At 43.8% G+C, this 8778-nt stretch overlaps 1 non-coding gene across 1 annotated transcript; it reads left to right on the top strand.

Moving 5' to 3' along the window:
• The first annotated feature begins 8426 nt into the window (after nt 1-8426).
• LOC141715966 (small nucleolar RNA R71) lies at nt 8427-8533 on the top strand. Its single transcript, XR_012572704.1, has one exon. It is a non-coding gene; the product is annotated as a small nucleolar RNA R71 (small nucleolar RNA).
• Nucleotides 8534-8778: the final 245 nt, after the last annotated feature.

Raw genomic sequence — 8778 nt, 5'->3', positions numbered from 1 at the left:
CATAAACACTAGAAAAACGCATCAAATACACAAAATACTTGATTTCAAGACACCAATTTAAGGCATTTTAAGACGTTCTAAGTGGTATAAAATGCCACTTATCACACCCCCAAACTTAAATCGATGCTTGTCCTCAAGCGTCACAGACTCAAAAACAAATAAAAATATGCATGAATGCAATCTATATGAAAATGCAACGATCCCCCTTACTACAATTAACCAACCAAATTGTCACATCTCAACGAATGCAGTTAGACAACTAAAGATCAATAAACTCATGCAAACGGACATACAGCCAGAAACGTGGTGTGTGCAAATGCTTAACAGATATGCTTCGGAACTAGACCAATTACTATGACTAGACTATCCTCAAGGCAATCCTACGATTATACAAAGAATAAAAATTCTAGGCACAAAGTGATATACAACACTACAAGAACTCTGGAGCTTACTACGGAATCGTGCTTTTTATTTACAACTCAAATGCTTATTTGACCGTGCAATGAGTGAGGTCCACAAAAGACTTATACAATGGTATCCATGTAACGAGCGTTAGGTTAGCGGATCCCAGACTCTAAAAGCCTTAGGTCACTAGGCACAAAGTCCCCTAAGAACTTAATAACTCGAATACCAAAGAGCCCACTCTTGATCAATTATGCAAATTTTTTTTTTAATAACTTCTGAGCAAGTGCGTTTCGCTCCATTTTGCTCAACCCTAGACTACTCGCAACATATGCGAGCCGGCTACTAGCCATTTGACGCCTAGCCACAACTAGCAACAACTTCCATATTTTTTCTCCAAAATTTTTTCTTTTTTTCATGTCTTTATCACTAAGAACCTATAATTGAATTCTAAGCATAATAAGTAGATTGACCTTGAAAACAACCAAATCATAACAACAATCTAGCCCTTACGCATTCTTTAAGACTTAGTGGACTTACAATTGTTTCTAGCATGCATATCAACCTACACAACTTAATATCACTTTAATGCTATCACTACACTCGCATCAATATCACAATTCAGTCGATAACTTATTGCAAAAGGGATCATGGTAAATGCATGAGCTACATGACATTCATAAAAAAAAACTAAATGGCATAAATTATGCAACTTTATGAACTAAACTATCATGAATATGCAACTAAATGACACACACACAATATTCCTTAACTACCACCCCCAAACTAAAAATCTTCACTGTCCTCAGTGAAAGTAGTAGAAAGGAACACAGGGTATACCTACTCGGAGTCATCATCATCATCACCCTCAGTGGGTGGAGTATCAGGCGGTGGGTATGCAGAGTCCTCACCAAAAACTGGCCACTGGATATCAGCTCCAAGGCCTCGAAAAGCAGTCCCTAACGCAAGGTTGAGCTCCTGAGCAAACCTGCTCTGCGTCTCATACATGGCATCCATCCGCCGTGAAAGCCTCCTATACTGGGCATCACCCATCCCAGCACCCTCCTGAGCTCTCGAAGAACCAGCCTCACCACGCCCTGGCCTAGCCATAGTAGCACCTCGTGCTGGACGCCCTCCTGGAAGACGATAACCCAGCCCATGCTCCTCAGGCTCACCACCGGTCCACTCCTGCATCCCATTCAGAGTGCCAGAATCAATCGGAGCTGCTGGCAACTGCAACTGCTCATGAGCCGGCCAGTTCACTCCCACTGCTCGGCATAGCTTCGTAACCGTGGATGCATAAGGGATGTTCATATGCTTTGCTCCCCTCAAAAACTTCAGAATTCCTTGGTAGATAAACTCACCAAGGTCCACATAGTACTCATCATGCAGAATTCCCCACAACAACTGTGCTCTCTCAACTGTGACCTCGTGTGCATGTGAAGAAGGCAAAATATTAGCACATATAAATGCATTCCATGCACGGGCATACCTGTTCATGGCGATCACCGGAAAGTGACGATACTCATTATTGCCTGGACTGCGGGTCCAAACTGTGCCCGGTCGACAGAGAGTCGCACAAATCAAATCCAAGTCAAAATCCTCAGCAGTCTTTTCATTCCAGTTCTCCTCCTCGAGCTTCCTCTCTCGCTGTCCAATCACACGGTGAATCGCCGCAGGATGATAATCAACCGTCAGCCCACGGACTACAGAAAACCCATTCTTTTCAGCCTTCGCGTTCGCGTAGAACTCGCGAACAACACTCATCGGTACTGCTTCGGGTGACTCACAAAAAGCTATCCACCCCTTCTCTGCAATCATGGGCAACAACTCACCATCCCTCCCTGATGGTAAAAACACCCTCTCCTTCAGAATCGGCTTCCCCAACAGCCTAGTGTACTCCTCCTCCGCAGCTCTGTCAGTTAACCAAGGCCTTGCAGCAGTACCCCTCGATGAATCAGCAGTAGGAACTGTGTTGCTGCTGTCAATAGTGCGTGCTCTCTTGGGTGCCATTGATTCGTGAATAAAAGTGTGTAAGAACTGATTTTTGATGTTTGTGAGAGGGTTTAAGTGTAGGAAGTTTTGTGGGAGATATGTAGGATAGGTGTATGTATATATAGGGTGTGGATTAGATTAGGGTTTGGGAATTAAGGGATAAAATGATGGGGTAGTGGGAACAATTCGTGGGTTTATGGGCTAAAACTGTTTTTGTGTTTTTGTTTGTTTTTTTTTCTGAACTGTAAAAAATTTTCTCGAACTCGACCCCTGCGCGGCCGCTCAGCATAGCTGCGCGGGCGCGCAGAGGGTCTCTGGAAAAAAAAAATTCAGCCCCTGTTTTCTGATTTTTTTGTGTTTTTGGATAGGTTATTAACTTCTACGGGCTCCTGTAACAACAATTCATGGGTTGCCTCCCACGCAGCGCTTCTTTTTCGTCATTAGCTTGACGTTCCGTACCTTTCTCAAGTAGTCAACAAAATGGCACTAACCACCTCTCGGTTTGCCATGTCCCCATAGTAGTGCTTCAACCGCTGACCGTTAACCTTGAATGCTTGGTCCGAATCATTCTCAAAAATTTCCACCGCTCCATGTGGAAACACAGTTTTGACAATAAAAGGTCCAGACCACCTTGATTTCAACTTCCCAGGAAAAAGTCGGAGCCGAGAGTTGAATAAAAGAACTTGTTGCCCTGGCACAAATAACTTAGGATGTAGCTTCCTATCATGCCACCTCTTCACCTTTTTCTTATACATTTTGTTATTCTCGTACGCTTGAAGTCGAAATTCATCAAGTTCATTAAGCTGAAGCATTCTTTTCTTACCAGCTATATCTAAATCCAGGTTCAATTTTTTCAATGCCCAGTAGGCCTTATGCTCAAGCTCCGCCGGTAGATGACATCCCTTACCGTACACCAACTGAAACGGTGACATCCCAAGTGGAGTTTTGTATGCTGTTCTGTAAGCCCAAACAGCTTCATCGAGCTTTAAAGACCAATCCTTCCTTGACGGACAAACAACCTTCTCTAGAATACGCTTTATCTCTCTGTTAGACACTTCCGCTTGACCATTTGTTTGCGGATGATAGGCAGTAGCTACTCGATGATTCACATTATAACGCTGCATCATAGAAGTGAACTTACGGTTGCAAAAATGCGATCCTTCATCACTTATGATTACCCGAGGTGTTCCAAACCTTGTGAAAATTTGCTTATGAAGAAAATTTAGCACTGCCTTTGCATCATTTGTCGGTAAAGCTTTAACTTCGACCCATTTTGAGACATAATCGACTGCCAGCAAGATGTACTGATTATTGCAAGATTTGATAAAAGGCCCCATGAAATCGATTCCCTACACATCAAAGACCTCGACTTCAAGCATCACATTTAATGGCATCTCATCCTTCCTTGACAAATTTCCCACTCTTTGGCAACGATCACACCTTAAAACAAACTGATGAGCATCCTTGAACAAAGTAGGCCAGAAAAAACCTGCTTGCAGAATACGACCTGCCGTCTTCTCACCTCCATAGTGTCCATCATAAACCGTGGAATGGCAGTCTCGTAATATCCCCTCCGTCTCACGGAACGGGATACATCTCCTGATGATCTGGTCAGCTCCCTGTCTAAACAAATATGGTTTATCCCACATATACCACTTCACCTCATGCAGAAACTTCTTCTTTTGAGCGGATGTCAAATTAAGAGGCATTATATTGCTGACGAGATAGTTTACAATATCTGCAAACCATGGTTCTTCCTCCGGAATTGCAAACAACTGCTCATCTGGAAAAGATTCATTGATTAACGTCCTATCTTGTGAAGTAGAATCGGGATTCTCCAACCTAGAGAGATGGTCAGCTACTTGATTCTCAGTACCTTTTCTATCTTTGATCTCTAACTCAAATTCCTGAAGTAAAAGCACCCAACGAATGAGTCTCGGCTTCGAATCCTTCTTAGAAACCAGATAGCGAATAGCTGCATGATCAGTGAATACTGTTACTTTCGTACCAAGCAGATAAGATCAAAATTTCTCAAAGCCAAAGACTATAGCCGAAAGCTCCTTCTCAGTAGTGGTGTAGTTCAATTGGGCACCATTTAAAGTCTTACTCGCATAGTAGACCACATGGAAGAGATTTTTCTTGCGCTGTCCCAGAACTGCACCTACTGCATAATCACTCGCATCACACATCATCTCAAACGGTTCTGTCCAATCTGGTGCTGTAATAACTGGTGCAGTGATCAAACTCTTCTTGAGAGTCTCGAATGCTGCCAAACATTCATCATCAAATTTGAACGGCACATCTTTCTCAAGCAAATTGCACAACGGCTTAGATATCTTTGAAAAGTCCTTGATGAATCGCCGATAAAAACCCGCATGACCAAGAAAACTACGGATTCCTTTCACAGAATTAGGTGGGGGAAGATTTTCAATGACTCCCACCTTGGCCTTGTCCACCTCCAGACCCTTGCTAGAGACCTTATGCCCAAGGATAATGCCTTCACGCACCATAAAATGACATTTCTCCCAATTAAGCACCAAATTAGTTTCCACGCATCTTTTGAGTACGGCGCGCAGATTATTCAAACATTCATCATATGAGTGTCCAAAGACGGAGAAGTCATCCATGAACACTTCGACGTTATTTCCAATCATGTCAGAGAATATAGCCATCATACATCTCTGAAAAGTGGCCGGGGCGCCACATAACCCAAACGAAACTCTGCGAAAAGCAAATGTGCCAAATGGACAAGTGAAGGTAGTCTTTTCCTGATCCTCTGGTGCAATACAAATCTGATTATACCCGGAATAACCATCCAGAAGACAAAAATACTCATGACCCGCCAATCTGTCAAGCATTTGATCAATAAATGGAAGGGGGAAGTGATCCTTCCTTGTGGCTTTGTTCAATTTTCTATAATCCATGCATACTCTCCATCCTGTAACTGTTCGAGTAGGGATGAGCTCATTCTTTTCATTTGCGACCACAGTGATACCTCCCTTCTTAGGTACACATTGTACGGGGCTCACCCACGAGCTGTCAGAAATAGGATAAATGATGCCTGCATCTAGCCATTTCAGAATTTCTTTCTTCCCCACCTCCTTCATGATGGGATTCAGTCTTCGCTGCTGTTCCATAGTTGGCTTACTACCTTCCTCTAGCAGAATTTTATGCATACAATATGAAGGACTTATCCCCTTGATGTCTGCTATGGTCCATCCTATAGCCGATTTGAATTCTCTCAAAATCCTTAAGAGCTTGTCTTCCTCACTACCTGAAAGGTCAGATGAAATAATAACAGGTAACGTAGATGAATCACCTAAAAAAGCATACCTCAAGTGTTCAGGTAATGGTTTGAGCTCCAAGGTAGGTGCTTCCTCTATTGATGGTTTGAGCTTCCCTTTAGCATTCTTAAGGTCAGAAGTACCAAGAGATTCAAATGGTATGTCCAGCTTTCGCTTCCATGGAGAAGCATTCAGATATTGTAATTGCTCGTTGCTATCTTCATCATCGCTGTCAAAATCCCCCACTAAGGCCTTTTCCAATGCATCAGACATTAGCATGTGATCGAGTTCTGAAGTAACCGCAGTATCAATCACATCCACTTTTAAGCACTCCTCATCTTCTGTAGGGAATTTCATTGCCTTGAATACATTGAAGGTCACATCCTGATCTTGGACCCGCATAATAAGTTCACCTTTTTGCACATCTATCAAGGTACGGCCAGTAGCCAAGAAAGGCCTTCCCAAGATTATGGGAATCTTCTTATCTTCCTCAAAATCCAGAATAACAAAATATGCTGGAAAGAAGAGCTTATCCACCTTGACGAGCACATCCTCAACTATGCCCCTTGGGTAAGTAATGGAACGGTCAGCCAATTGTAGCGACATGTATGTGGGTTTTGGATCAGGCAGATCCAGCTTTTTAAAGATCGACAACGGCATCAGATTAATGCTTGCTCCCAAATCACAAAGGCACTTGTCAAAAGTTAGATTGCCAATGGTGCAAGGAATGGTGAAGCTTCCTGGATCTTTCAGTTTTGGTGGTAACTTTTGCTGCAGAACAGCGCTGCATTCTTCCGTGAGAGCAACGGTTTCAAGGTCATCCAGTTTCACCTTCCTTGCAAGAATAGTCTTCATAAACTTCGCATAACTAGGCATTTGTTCCAGAGCCTCAGCGAAAGGTATATTGATGTGAAGTTTCTTGAACACCTCCAGAAACTTCCCGAACTGTCTATCCAGCTTTTGTTGCTGCAATCTCTTAGGAAAAGGTGGTGGAGGATAGAGCTGTTTCTCCCCTGTATTAGCCTCAGGCAGAGTGTGTTCAACAGTAGTCTTCCTTGGTTCCGCCGCTTTCTCCTTTTGCTTAGATTCTTCATCTCTAACTTCAGCTTCGACTTCCTTTGCCTTTTCAGCATCAGCCACTTTTCCAGACCTTAAGGTAATAGCCTTGACTTGCTCTTTAGCTTCCTTCCTGCCTGGTACTTCCGTGTCACTGGGAAGAGTGTCAGGTTGACGATTGAGCACTGCATTGGCTAATTGACCGATTTGATTTTCCAAGGTCTTGATAGAAACCGCCTGACTCTTGCACAACAGCTTAAGTTCCTCAAAATCAGCATTAGTGGGTGTAGCTGTACTTCCCTGTTGAGGATATGATTGCCTTGTAGCATACTGCTGTGGTTAGAGCCGGCCAAACGAACGATTTGGCTCGGCCCGATCGCTGTTCGGCTCGGAAAAAATTCGTATAATTCGGTTCGCCACGTGCCGGTTCATAATTCGTTCAAATCGTATATTTTAACGAACCGAATACGAATCCAATATTCTGAAACCGGAACCGGCCCGTAACCGAACCGGCTCGGCTTGCTTTATTCGCCAGCGATTAACAACCACGCTCGGCACGCGATTAACCGTTCGGCCCGCGAGTGACCATGCTAACTTCCTATTACAAATTTTATAATCCAATTCAAATACACTTCATACATGCACTTGCACCACATCCACATACAAAACAATTAATAATAATACATTTATAACACATCTCACAGGTCTTCTGGTCACCAATTCCCAAAGTAAAAACCTCGAAAACCGTGCTAGATAATTAAACCCCTCTCCCCTCCTCTTCTTCCATCCTGCATCTTACCAGAACCATGAAAAATCGATAAGAGTTGTAGCAGCTCTCCGACGTTTGCACGCCCTGGTTCGCCAGAAGAATATAAAAAAAAAACAAAAAGTCATCAAATTCGTTAACTGGTTATTCCCCTAATTTGTTAACTGGTTATTCGTTACTTCGCCTAATTCGTGGCCCGCCTTTAACCGCCAGAATTCGCCGGACCGCCGGAGTCGCCTAATTCGCGAGCCGGTTACGGGTTTATATTCAGTCAAATCGGACCGGCACGGCACGGCACGTCCATCTTCACGGGCCGTTCACGAGCTACCTGATTCATGAACCTGACCGCCGGAAATTCGGCCCGGCACGCTCGGCCCGACCGTTTGGCCGGCTCTAGCTGTGGTTGCTGGAATCCAGGTGGGTTAAACTGTTTACTCATTCCTTGCTGATATGGTGGCTGAATAGCATTCTGATTATTCCCCCAGCTGAAATTTGGATGATTTCTATTATTAGGATGATAGGTCGCTGGCACAGGCTGCTGTTGTCGCTGATAATTATTCACATACTGAACAGATTCGTTGACAAGAGAACACTGATCCGTAGCATGAGAACCTGCACAAAGCTCACAAACCATAGCTATTTGATTAACTCCATACGTAGCCAGAGAATCAACCTTCATTGATAGCGCTTGGAGCTGGGCTGCAATAGCGGTGGCTGCATCAACTTCCAGAATACCTGCTACCTTGCCTGATGTCATCCTCTGAGTTGGGTTTTGATGCTCATTTGCAGCCATCGTCTCTATAAGATTATACGCCTCAGTATAGCTTTTAGCCCATAAGGCTCCTCCAGCTGCTACATCGAGCATGGGCCGAGATTGGGCCCCCAAACCATTATAGAAACCAGTGATCAACATCCAATCCGGCATTCCATGATGTGGAAATTTTCTCAACATTTCCTTGTAGCGTTCCCAAGCCTCGCACATAGATTCTGTAGGTTGCTGCGCAAACTGAGTAAGAGCACTCCTCATAGCAGCAGTCTTTGCCATTGGATAAAACTTCACCAGAAACTTTTGCGCAAGATCTTGCCACGTAGTGATGGACCCAGCTGGTTCAGAATGTAACCAGTCTTTAGCCTTATCCCTCAGTGAGAATGGGAAAAGCCTCAACTTGATAGCCTCATCAGTCACGCCATTATACTTAAAAGTGCTGCAGATCTCGACAAAATTCCTTATGTGCATGTTGGGGTCTTCAGTTGCCGCTCCTCCAAAAGAAACAG

Source organism: Apium graveolens, chromosome 3, assembly GCF_009905375.1.
Source record: "Apium graveolens cultivar Ventura chromosome 3, ASM990537v1, whole genome shotgun sequence".
In the NCBI taxonomy this organism is placed as follows: Eukaryota; Viridiplantae; Streptophyta; class Magnoliopsida; order Apiales; family Apiaceae; genus Apium; species Apium graveolens.
The sequence above is the reverse complement of the archived record's forward strand: the minus strand, read 5'-3'. Positions and strand labels throughout refer to the sequence as shown.